At 44.2% G+C, this 13476-nt stretch overlaps 1 protein-coding gene and 1 non-coding gene across 2 annotated transcripts in view; one reads left to right on the top strand and one right to left on the bottom strand.

Annotated features, from left to right (window-relative positions):
• The window catches only part of CES5A (carboxylesterase 5A), a 271038-nt gene that overhangs the window by 182319 nt on the left and 75243 nt on the right, over nt 1-13476 (bottom strand). The gene's annotated exons all lie outside the window — the stretch shown is intronic.
• Nucleotides 7306-7378, top strand: TRNAG-UCC (transfer RNA glycine (anticodon UCC)). Its single transcript has one exon. It is a non-coding gene; the product is annotated as a tRNA-Gly (tRNA).

Here is a 13476-nt window from a genome sequence, read left to right as displayed (position 1 = left end):
TGAGTCTGTGACCAGGGAGCTCATGGAGGAAAGAAAGCATGGTCTCTAACACCTTGTAGCAATGACATCCTATTCCCAAAGGAGGAGGTCCAGGGCTTTGGACTTTACCAGGTGCTTTGAATCTTCAGGAAACCCTGTCCCAATATCATTTTCTAGCCTTAAACACCAGCAAAACTTCCCAGATAGACAGACCCATAGAATTTCTCTAACTCTGTTTTGTGTTCAGCACTTATTAACTCTGTGATAACCAAAGAAATTTATAAGTGGCTCCTAGAACTCTGCTTTTGATCATGATGGAATAACTGGTGCCAAGTAGCCATGGCAATATACATCTTTATAATACTGAGCAAAATGAATGAAACACTTCTTTAGACAGTGAACAACATGTGCAACCCTAACCTTAACCAACAAACACATGAAATGATGCTAAACATTACTAATTACTAGAGAAATGCAGATCAAAACTATAATGAGGTATCACCTCACACTGGTCAGAATGGCCATCGTCAAAAAATCTATAAACAATAAATGCTTGAGAGGGTATGGAGAAAAGTGAACACTCCTACGCTATTGGTAGAAGTGTAGACTGGTACAGCCACTATGGAGAACTGTATGGATGTTCCTTAACAATCTAAACATAGAACTACAACATGACCCAGCAATCCCATTCCTGGGCATATACCTGGAGAAAGCCATAACTCAAAAAGATACACACACCCAATGTTCATTGCAGCACAATTTATAATAACCAGGACATGCAACCTAAGTATCCGTCAGCAGAGGAATGGATAAAGAAGATGTGGTACATATATACATTGGAATATTAGCCAATGTGGATGTACCTAGAGATTGTCATACAGAGAAAAGTAAGTCAGAAAGAGAAAAACAAACATCATGTAATGTCATTTATACGTGGAATCTAGAAAAATGATACAGATGAACACATCTGCAAGGCAGAAATAGAGACACAGATACAGAGAGCGAATATATGAACACCAATCAGGGAAAGGGGTGAAATGAATTGGGAGATTGGGATTGATCTACATACACTATTATGTATGCTATGCTAAGTCACTTAAGTCGTGTCCGACCCTGTGCGACCCCGTAGATGGCAGCCCACCAGGCTCCCCCATCCCTGGGATTCTCCAGGCAAGAACACTGGAGTGGGTTGCCATTTCCTTCTCCACTGCATGAAAGTGAAAAAATAAAGTGAAGTTGCTCAGTCGTGTCTGACTCCTTGCAACCCCATGGACTGCAGCCTACCAGGCCCTTCCATCCATGGGATTTTCCAGGCAAGAGTACTGGAGTGGGGTGCCATTGCCTTCTCCGACTATTATGTATAAAATAGATGATTAATGAGAACCTACTATATAGCACAGGAACTGTACTTGATGCTCTGTGGTGACCTAAATGGGAAGGAAATCCAAAAAAGAGGGGATATATATATATATATGTAGAGCTGATTTACTTTGCTGTACAGCAGAAACTAACACAACATTGTAAAGCAACTATACTCCAATAAAAATTAGTAAAAATAAAGTGAAAAGCAAGCCACAGTCTGCGAGCAAATATTTACAATACATAAACTTGATAGGACTTAGATAAAAATATAGAAAGAGGCCTCAAAACTTCACAATTAAAAAGACAATCAAACATTTTTAAAAGGTAAAAATTTCAATAGATACTTCACAAAAAATGTGAATGATCAATAAGCAGATGAAAGTGTATTCAAATCTTAAATCATCAGGAAAATTCAAATTGTAACTATAATGAGATGTGACTACATAGTCATTAAAATTTAAACGGCTGACAATGCCAAGTATTTGGTGAGGTTGTGGAGCAACTGGAACTTTCATACTACTGGTAGGCATGTAAAATAGAGTAATCACTTTGGGAAATAATTTATCAGTTTCAAAATAAAATTAAACATGCACTTACTAGATGACCTAGAAATTTCACTCCCAGGTATACACCCAAGAGAATAAAAACATGTCTACACTAAAACTTGTGCATGAACACTTATAGCTGCTATATTCACAACAGCCAAAAATTGGAAACAATCCCAATATCAATCAACATGTGAAATTATAAACAAGTTGTGGTATAGCTATACAGTGGAATATTAATCAGCATCAAAAAGTCATGAACTCTTGATACACACAATATGGAAAAATCTCTAAAACACTGTGCTGAGCAAAAAAAAAACCCACAAAAGAATACACTCTTTGTGACTAAATTTATGTGGAGTTCAAAAACAGGCAAAACCAACCTGTAATAATAAGTGGGTACCTGGGTCAGGGGGTGGAGAGACTGCGTAGTGGCACAGAAGGACTTTTGGGGTGTTGGAAATGCTCTCCACCTTAGCTGTGGTGATGGTTAAGTTACATGGGTATGTACATTTGTCAAAACTTACTGAAAAGTTTCAAGCAGATGGATTTTATAATATATATTCAGTTCAGTTCAGTTCAGTTGCTCAGTCGTGTCCGACTCTTTGTGACCCCATGAATCGCAGCACGCCAGGCCTCCCTGTCCATCACCAACTCCCGGAGTTCACCCAGACTCATGTCCATCGAGTCAGTGATGCCATCCAGCCATCTCATCCTCTGTCGTCCCCTTCTCCTCCTGCCCCCAATCCCTCCCAGCATCAAAGTCTTTTCCAATGAGTCAACTCTTCGCATCAGGTGGCCAAAGTACTGGAGTCTCAGCTTCAGCATCATTCCTTCCAAAGAAATCCCAGGGCTGATCTCCTTCAGAATGGACTGGTTGGATCTCCTTATGTTATACCTCAACAAATTTTAATAAAGAGGTTTTCATTCCTAAGGAGACTGTAGTTCAGATGGGGAAACTGGATTGGAAATGAGAAGGAACCCTTATAATCACTCACAAGTCAGAAGGGCATTGGGTACTAATTTATACCTTGCACCCCGGTGCTGTGGAGAGCTCAGGAGAGGTAGGTGAGCAGTCAGTATACCTTTCAGAGGGAACCTATCCCAGGATCTGAAAGGAAAGGGAGAATCTGAGGCGTGGGGAGAAGGCTTGGGGTCTCCAAGGACAGATTCACCATAGTGGTGTGGAAATGTGGATGGCCTTCATTGTGGTCATGCAGATGACTGTAGTTAATTCAGATGAAGTGAGATATGGGAAAGGAATAGAATAGAAAGTCTTAGAAGCAGACCAAAAAGTATATAAAGCTGAAGATGGGCATTCTTGTGAGTTCTGAGCTGGGCAATAGCAAATGGGAGCGACCTAGCTGCAGTGGGTTATCTGAGACCAAGAATCTGTGAAGGAGGCCCTTGCAGGTGTGCAGACATAGACTGTTACAGGCACGCTCTAGAGCATGGACCTGGGGAAACACAGGGAGGAGTAGACCTGAGAACCAGTCTGATGAGCACAAGCCTTTGGGAGATGCTGACTCTATCTTCAGAAACTTCTGAGCCATGGAGGGGCAGCCAGCCCCAGGGAACAGAGCTCAGATTCTGAAGTCCACACTCTTTAGCTCCAAGCCTGGTTCTATTACAAACAAACTTGGGGAAATTTTTTAAAGCACCTCAAATTTTACTTTCCTTATATATAATATGGGAGTAATAATTCTTAACTTGTGGGATTATTGAGAGGATTAGAGGTGAGGTAGGTGGAGCATCTGGTGCCAAGGAGATATTAAATGACAGACATTGTGATGAGTCCTGTGCCTGATCAGAGACTCCTGGGACCACTGTACAAGGTGTCTCCTTTCTGAGGGTCTCGGCAAGGTGGGGGGTGGGCCACAAATACACTGGATAAGTGGAAAGAAAAAATTAACATACACAGAAACACACCAGTATACTAGCCATCAAGGACAAGCAACACAAGGTGTAAACATATTTACATATGTGCTGTGTGGGGCCACAAAAAGAGAGTGAGGTGGGGTCCTCTCACTAACAAAGGACCAGGGGGTCTGATTATGGAAATTTGGGCCAAGGGGTTCATAATTTGAAGTTTCTCCATTGGGAGAAGGATGCCTTTTTAATTTTCAAATTGACCGAGAGTAGCCTACTTAGCCCAACATCTCTGTCATTGAGTGGCCCCCTCAATGCTCTGACGCAGGCGTCTGGCTCTTGGAGAATCCTCAGAGACCACTGCTCCAGAATCTCATCTCCAGGGAGGGGTGTGTGGTGGGGATGTCAGGCAAGCACAGACTTAATGTAGCTGCTCAGATCTAGGAAAGATTATTTTCTCTATGTTGAAATAGGCAGGCAGGCATTTACTGATACCTAGTGTTTACAAGGTGAGCACTGTGCTAAGAGGCTTTATCTGGATTGTCTGGAATAACCACTCACTTATTCAACAATTATTTATTAAGTTCCAACAGGCACTGTGTGGGATGCTAGGGATGCTTGGGGATCAGGGTGACAGATAGGTAAGCAGATCATAACCATGAGGGACAAGTATCACCTAACCATGAGGGACAAGTATCACCGGCAAAAGCGGGTGACTACTTTTGTGCACCAAAACTCAGAGTTCCCCAAAATACAAGCCCACTTTTCCAGATGGATACCAGCTCCCCACTGGAGTCACCGTCACCTCCTCTGCCCCTCACTACCACAGCCAAACCAGATTCAGAGACATGAACTGACAAGGTGGAAAGGACCTACAGGGCCAGTTGCCCAGTGTCCCCCTTTGAGCAGGAAACCCAGCCACTGCCGTCCCCACAGACCCCATCTCCTCTGTCTAGCTCTTAAGAGTTGACTCCAGCCTGTAATAGTCTTTCCCCCACCTTTCACTTCCACTAACAATATGCTTAGGTGCCAGAAAGTACTTTACCAAGCTAATTAGAGCTGTGTGTTAAGTAAGAGTCAATGATCTCTGAGCAAGGGCCCAAAAGGCTCCTCTGTGTGGAAAGAGAAGCTCTGTAATGCAGAATCCAGGTGCTCAGGGATCTATCTCATCTCCTCCCCCTCTTGTTCCAAATGGATGATCCTGCCTCCTACCTGGGTGCCACAGATGAGGTTAAACAACTGTTTGGATGAGCATGACCCAGGGTTGCTTTAGTCTATTTGAACAGCACATGGGAGAAGATGGAGGGGCGAGAGAAGGGTGATGTGCACTCGGCCGGCAGAATCTCCTGCAGGAAATCACTGACGCCAGCCGGCATCTCCGGGCCTCTGCCAGGCTGTTTCTTCCGCTCTCCTATCTCTCGGGGGTTGGCCATCCCGCTGGGGCTTGCCAGCTCTGAAAGACAAAGAGGGCAAAGCTCTCGGCCTGCTGTGTACCTACCTTCAACACGTCCCCCCACAAAATCACCCACAAACACTGGTCTGGCCAGGGGTGGGGGTGGGAGGAAGTGTCTGGCAATCCTCTTTTCTTTAGAAATAGGATTGGAAATGGGGTAATCGTCTAAATGGGCAGTCTTGATGAGTCGATAAACATAACTCCCATTTTTATTACAGTGATGAGGCTGCCTGAGTGAGGGTAATCCCTCTCCTGGGCTCCAGGGGAGATTGCCAGGCAGCCAGTCGCCACCCCACCCTTCACCACAGCTGCATTAGTCTGATGGGAAGAGGCACTGAGCTCTAGACGGACTGCATTTCATAATGGCATTTAAAAGCCTAGATCCTCGGGTCATGCCAGAGTCCAGGACACTGCTGACCAAGCTCCCTATTCCCTCAACACTGGTCCCTCAAACACTGAAGGGGCAGAGATGGTCTGAAAGCAGGGCTGCCCTCAGTCATGTAAGGTGTAAAAGGCGTGAGGAATAGACCCCAACTTAAAATGGCTCAAGCAAACAGGGTAGCATGGAAAAACCTCTGGGTTCTAGCCTCAGCCAAGCCACTAAGTCTTGAGTCCTCAGTTGCCTCAACTGTATTATGTGGTTTCTCAGTTTCCTCATCGGCATTTCTGCTTTGCCTTGTAAAAGAGAGGTTCATGACTCTCCCAGCTGGCCGGGAATTCCACCCTAATAGAGTAATTCCTTTGTGTTTGAAAGGCTGTTTTATCTTTTTACACCTCCCTTGAAATTATAATCTTCCATTTTACTAATGAATGCCTTAAGGGAGAGGACAATCTAGTGGCAACTGGAAGAAAGGCCCTGAGAGATGAGCACAGGCAGGGGAGGGGTGGCCTTGTGTTCCAGGAAAAGGCAAGAGGTTCAGGAAAGGAATCAGAAAGACACCCAAGGTCACGTCATCTGGGGCCCACCGTGTGGGCAAAGTCCACATGGAAATGGTTGAGGTCCAGGCAGATGGACTGAGGTTAGGGCAGCTGGTTCTGCTGATGGCAGGTCTCCGGACCTTCAGAACAAGTCATGGACTTTGTGTGCTCATTTGGCTCCTGGGTGGAGTCTTTATCACTCCCCATTCACTCATTTACTCAAACACAGATCAGTCAAGAGGCCACAAGGCATGGCCAAATTAAGACTGGATTTAGATGCAGAAGCTGAGCCCTAGCTGCAGCACCAACACTTACTTGTCACGTGACACTAACAAGGCATGTCACCATTCTGAGCTGCAAAATAAGGCAAGTGCCTGCCTTGCATGCTTCACAGTCAGCTTTGCTACCATGCACGCCTCCAGGGGATGCCATCCTGTGGGGGTCTATAGGAGTGGCACCAGTCAGAACTGGGCAATGCAAAACTGGTACAACCAAATGTTGCAACCCTGCTTGTAGTTAAAAAATATCAAATGACACATTAGCCAAGAACACTATTAAGACAACAGTGTTATTATTAATATATTGGTCACACTGTAAAAGGCAATGCTAGATCCACAAAAAACATTTATAAAAAGTTAGAATTTCTTGGCATAAGGATTTCCCTGGTGGTCCAGTGATTAAGAATCCATCTTGCAATGCAGGGGACATGGGCTCAATCTCTGGTAGGGGAACTAAGATCCCACATGCCCACGAGCCACAGTTAAAGAGTCCATATGCCACAGTGAAAGATCTGCATGACACAGTGAAGATCTAAGACCTGACACAGCCAAGTAAGTTGGAAAAAAAATTTTTTTAATTTAGTGGCATAAATTTTTAAAAATTAAAAACTTAGTGGCATAATCTAGTTTTGTATTCTATCTAACAGTGACAGAGCAGTAGAACAATCCACACAATCCTAGTGCTGTTGTTGTGATTCAGGTCTACAGGAACCACAAAAAATAATAAGCAGGGGCTTCCCTGGTAGCTCTGATGGTAAAGAATCTGCCTAGAGAAGGGAATGGCTACCACTTCAGTATTCTTCCCTGGAGAGTTCCATGGAAAGAGGAGCCTAGTAGCCTACAGTCCATGGGGTTGCAAAGAGTCAGACACAACTGAGCAACTAACACTTTCACTTTACTTTCCCTGGTGGTCCAGTGGTTAGGACTCTGTGCTTCCAATGCTGGGGGCCCAGGTTTAATCCCTGGTCAGGGAACTAAGATCCTGAAAGCTGCACAGTGCAGCCAAACAAAAAAAGAAAGAAAAGTATAAGCAAATAAGAGGTGTGGCCCCAAGCCCAGGTCTGACCTGGTGGTCCCAAGACCACTCTGTCCTCCATAATTCACCCATTTCAAAATACCCTTCATTTTAAGACACCCAGAATCTCAGTTAAGCCAGGCCTCCATTGATAGACTTCTCAGATCAGGACTGGAAGGCGGGGATCAGATATGTTTAGCCCCAAAGGAGGTTCCCTAGATTTTGCACCCCTCACACACCAATTCAGCATCAGCTCAGGGCAGCAAGTCTAAGAGTATCCACTCCTCTTAACCTTGCACAGGCCACAATTGCCTGGGAAAGGAGAAAGACCCACAGATTCATGACTCTACCACACTGCCACTACCCCAACAGTTTCAAAACCCTCTCATTCTTCCCCACATCAGTGACCTTGGGGTCAGACAGATTAAAAATGTTAAACCATGTAAAACCCCTTGATCCACTGTTTCCATCCTTAGGGGGAAAACAGAAGGGGGAAATAGTAAAAGCGTTTGTCCCCTCCACTCCATTTTTCCTCTCACAGCCCCAGGGCAGGGCATCTTCAGCAGATGCTTCCAAAAGTGTTGCCCTGGTTCTAAGATCTTCTGCCTCTATTCTACATCCCCCCTCAGAGCTACTCCTCTAATACACAGCTCTTGGGCTGTCATATCCTTGTGTCCCAGGCTGCTCAGCACCCCCGTGCCTAGGCGACAATATCCTGACCCAGTTTCACCTCTGGCTACTTCTTCCCATGGGGTGGCCCTCCATTCATGAACAACCATCGTGCATTCATTCATCCAATGCATGATTAACAGAAGTTGTAAGGCAGTGCACTGGGTATCAGCACTGTGGCAGAGAGCAAACCCAGCCAGGCATCCCAGAGCTTACAACCTTCCAGGGAAAACAGACATGTATCAAATGACCACAAAAGTACATGTATGGTTACAAACTGATATTTGATAAGGAAATGTGTTCAGAAATATACACGGTGGAAGGGCTGAAGTAGTCTGGGGGATCAGAGAAGGTTCCCCTGAAGGAGTGATATTTGAGTGATATCTGAAAAATGAGAAGGGACAACTTAGGCAAAGCGGGTAGGAGTGGCAGCAGCAACAGAAGAGTGGATTCCTGCCAAGGGAGTTGCCGGGGCCTGGGGCTGCTGAGGAGCAGAAAGGAGGCTGGTACTGCTGAGGACAGGGGTGGGGTTGGTGGTCCAAGGTGCAGCAGGGAAGTCGCCAGGGGTCAGTTTATGAGGGGTCTTAGAGGCTCTACTGAGGATATGGGCCTTTATCCTGAGAGAAATGAGACAGCATTAAGAGGTTTTATGCAGGGGAGGAGGGGAGTTAGGGAGCGTGGGACATAATCAGATTTGCCTTTCGAAATGCTCACTCCAGCTGCTGTGGAGAGAAGGGGATGGGGGCACAGAGTGGGTGTGCGGACCCAGTGAGGAGGGAATTGCATCCCTCTCAGGCAAGTGATACGGATGTAAACTTGGACTGGGAGCTGGGAGTGGTGAGTGAGCCGAGAAAATAAATTTACCGAACCTGAGTATAGCCAACCAGATGGATGGGCAGTGCCATCTGGAACGATGGAACATGGGAAGGTGACCAAATTGGGTAAAAAGATCCTGAGGTCAGTTGAGGACATAATGGGTTTCGGGAGCCCTTGAGGCCTCCCCATGGAAAGACAAATGATAGATGGGTCTGGGCTGGAGATGTACGTTTCCAGAGCCATCTGCACCCAGATTGTAATAGAAAATGTGAACATGAATGAGATTGTGTTATGTCACTACTCACGGTCACCTTCTCCCTCCAGTTGCTCCAGCTGTGCCTGCCCCCACACCAGGAGAGCAGGTCTCCGCTGGTTCATAGTGACCCCTCAGGCCTCTGTACTCACTCCTGCTGCTATACGGCTCCTTGTATCACTTTGTGGCCACTCCTTTACATGTCTTCCCCACTAATGGTCCAGCAACACCTTGGGGACAGAGACACCAAACACCAAGCTAAGGAGTTTATACTTGACCCTGTAGTAACTGAGCATTGCCTAGAGACATCACTCTGTGATGGTTAATTTCACATCAACTTGCATGGTCCTCAGGGTTGCCCAGATTAAAAGTTACTTCTGGGTGTCTGTGAGGATATCTCCAGATGTGATTAGCACTAGAATCAGTGAACTCAGTAAAGTAGGTTGCCCTCCTCAAAGCAGGTAAACATCATCCCATTCATCGAGTGTATGAATAGAGCAAGAGGTGGAAGGAGGAGAAATCCGCTCCCTTTCTCCTGCCTCACTACTTAAGCTAGCACATCTCTTCTCCTGCTTTCAGACTGAGATTTAAATCATCAGCTCCTCTGGTTCTCAGGCCTTCAGACTCACACTGAATTATACCACTGGCTTTTCTGGGTCTCCAGCTTGCAGACAGAAAATCATGAGACGTCTCAGCCTCCATAATGACATGAGCCAATTTCTCATAATAAATCTCATTTTAGATAGAAAAATAGATGGACAAATAGATCATAGAAAATTGAAGAGAAAAAGAGAGAGTGTGAGAGAGACAGAGATCCTATTGGTTCTGTTTCTCTGGAGAATCCTATTACATCTTTTTCTCCCCAAAGCAATGCCATGGAGAGTGGGGTTTCAGGATTAGTGCTCACCAAAGAACCCCCTGGCATCTGTAGGTCTATGAAGGATGACGCTGGACAAGGAAAACAACTAAATATCTTTGTGCTGACATGGTGTGTGTTCAGTCGCTAAGTCATGTCCACTCTTTGGGACCCCGTGGACTGTAGCTCACCAGGCTCCTCTATCCATGAAATTTCTTAGGAAGGGATACTGGATTGGGTAGCCATTTCCTTCTCTAGGGGATCTTCCAAACCCAGGAACTCAACCTATGTCTCCTGTGTCACCTGCATTGGCAGGCAAATTCTTTACCACTGAGTCACCTGGGAAGTCCTGTGCTGACATGGAACCTCAAATAACAAAGTCTCATCCCTTACATTTGTGTCATGCCTAAAAATAGATATTTTATACCAATACATTCATTTTCACAAGTCTCATGTAATTAATAGGATGAGGAGACAGAGCAGTTAAGGGCTTTGATGAAAGTCAGAGAAAATTCAGAGAGGCAAATCTAGGACTGGAACTCAAGCCACTTCCTCAGAATCCAAAGCTTGAGGGTGCCCAGCCTCCCGGCACTTGCCTCAACAGGGTCCGTCTTTCACCAGCCACCACACTGACTACCTGAGTCTGCCAGCCCTGCCAGGTCCTTTCCCAGAAAAGACAGAGCTTCGGAACAAGCAGTGATGACATTGATTATCCCGAACCCGAGGCAGGGGTTTCTGGATCATTTCCTGAAAACGCTTGCTCAGCAGCACCCCTGTCCTCATCCCTACCACCCCTCATTCCAAGAAAGATATGTACGGTTGTTCATTAACAGGAAGGGAAAATCATTCCCTGTGGATTTCTGCAGTCTCATTTTCCTAGCTTGTCAAATGCCAGCAGCAAGCCAGTCTGGCTGCATTGTTAGATTGGCTCTCTCTTGTAGTGTTTTGCAGATTGCAGCAGTCTTTCTTTTTTCTCCCAATTGGGCAAAAACATATCACCTTTGAGCTTCCTGGTATATCATTCAAAAGATTTCTCTGTTGAACTTGGACTGCATAATATAATATTCTCGTCTGCTATCACAAGCCATTTTTTTCTCCAAGAAAGAACACGAAAGTTATTTTTAACACCATACTCTGTGAGAAAAATATAATTAAATAAATAAACAGAAAACTTTTCAATATGCCATGCAAAGCCTAAAAAGCATGCTGTTCAAAATATGATAATTTTCAGTTATTATATTTACATCTCCTCCCCCCACTTTTTTTCCTCCTTCAATTCTTTTGTTACTAAGAAGTTGGAATGAAAGGGGATTTGCGTCTTTTTCTCAAAGACCTATCTCTCGCTGCTGAATTTCTCCACACCTGAATTCACACATCTCCCACATCATGACAATTACCTCCATGGTAACCACTCATGACATCACAGACACAGGTGACCGCCAGAGAAACAAGAGCTCCTGAGACCCTGCTGGAGGCATATGGCCTGTATGATCCAAGGGATTCCAAGGCAAGAACAGAGGGAACTTTGTCTTGAGGTTCTAACGGAAACGTCATTCTTGAGATCTATTTTTATATTTTAATATTTATTGGAGCTTCTCACTGCCCAGAAGCCTGTGAATATGGTTAAAGGGCCAAGATATTTTTAAAATGGTGCCACAGCACCTGCACCCAAAAACAGACTAATGGGACCAACAGATTTCAGCCTAAAGACATAAATCCCTAACAATGGTATTTCTCACAGTCAACAGAGGACTCTTCAAATGGTTCCACAGTTTTACAGAAAATGATATATTCATGGAAAGTCTTTTTTTCTTTAACTTTTTCTTAACTATCCACTCCCCCACCCAAATAAATCACTCAAAGCCTCAAGCCAAGGTTAACAGTTCTTAATTTTGTGAACAGCGGGCAAAAAGTGTGGACACATTACCAGTGTGACACGTACAGCACACAAACATCCCAGAGAAGAATGGAAGCGTTTTGTTGTAAGGCAGTGATAAGATGCGAGATGAATCCTAACATCCAGTTTTCCTGGGCATGTGTCTCTGCAAATGGCCCCAGCTTAGGGACTTAAAATCTTATTCCAAATACTATTAGATATATCAGGGCTCTCAAAATATGAATTTCAAGTTGGAGACATCAAAGCACATTGTTTACTGAAACCACTGTGGCTTTCATAAGATGTTAGTGTAAAATTCAGGCTGCTTTAATCTCTGAGATTGAAAAAAGAAAGGAAGGAAAAGAAAAGTGCAGCTTAAAGAGAAACTGAACACATAATCTGGGAGCTAAAAAGTAAACATTACCCAGTGAGCTCCTCAATTTAATTACTGACCTGAGAATTTCAATTTACATGTGTTTTAATTATCCACAGAAGGCCTCACCTATTATTCTCTGAATACAAAACTTAAAAAGCAGACAAAATGGAGGAGGAAAGGCTTATTCAAGGGCTTCCAAGGATTAATCTTTGCATTCTTCTCATTTTTTTCCCGAATTTGGTAATAAAATTTGTCACAGAGTATTTGATCTTAGGGAAAAACTGAGCTTAACTTGGTGAACACAAACTACTTCTGACCATTATTTTAGCAAACAATTTCAGAAGCACAGGGCTCTAGCAGAAGGCATAGATCTCTGCACAGAACTCTGCATGAATAGAATAATACAACTGTTTCCTATTTGCTTTATCCTGTTGGCATCATCAACTCAATGGACATGAATTTGAGCAAACTCCAGGAGATACTGGGAAGCCTGGCATGCTGCAGTCCATGGGGTCTCAAAGAGTTGGACACGACTGAGCAACTGAGCAACAACCTGTTTGCTTACTGAGTGAATGAGTGGGTGAGTGAATGAAAGTTTCAGAACTCCATTACTCATCATGCCTTTTATGTCCTTAAAGTTCTACTTGCATTTTTAGAGTATGTTAGCTTGTTTTGCTTGCCCATGTTGGGTGGTCAGTTTCTACCAACAGAAAAAGAAGAGCAAAACTTATTTTAATTGATGTTAATTTAAAAAATGTGTCACTCCAGATTTCTAAAAAGTAGAATTCTCAACACGATTGGGCATTGCCAAAACTTCAAGGAGCCTTTGAATGGCTATAACTGACTTATCACAGTCTCACAATGATACCCATGGAGAAAGTATTTTTTCATTGTGAAGGAAAAACCTTTTTATTAAGGCTGGAGTCCCTGGTAGGCATCCCAGCTAACCAGTCAACATCTGTTCAAGCAGGTCTAACTGAGCTGCTACAATGGGTACGGAACTCTGCTAAATGCTTTGAGGAATAAAAAGCTGTCATTATATGGTTCTTGAGGAGTTTCTTAAGAGAAAGAGGACCTCTCTTGACATGTGGAAACCATCAGTTATAGTCAGTATGTGCTTTGAAAGTTCCAAGGAAAGAAGACCACTTCTGAGTAGGAGGATCATTGTTGGCTTCGCAGAAATCTAATACTTAATCTGAGAGGATTCAGCA

Source organism: Bos indicus, chromosome 18, assembly GCF_029378745.1.
Source record: "Bos indicus isolate NIAB-ARS_2022 breed Sahiwal x Tharparkar chromosome 18, NIAB-ARS_B.indTharparkar_mat_pri_1.0, whole genome shotgun sequence".
Lineage (NCBI taxonomy): Eukaryota > Metazoa > Chordata > Mammalia > Artiodactyla > Bovidae > Bos > Bos indicus.
Note: the sequence above shows the minus strand (reverse complement) of the source record. Positions and strands in the feature narration are given on the sequence as shown.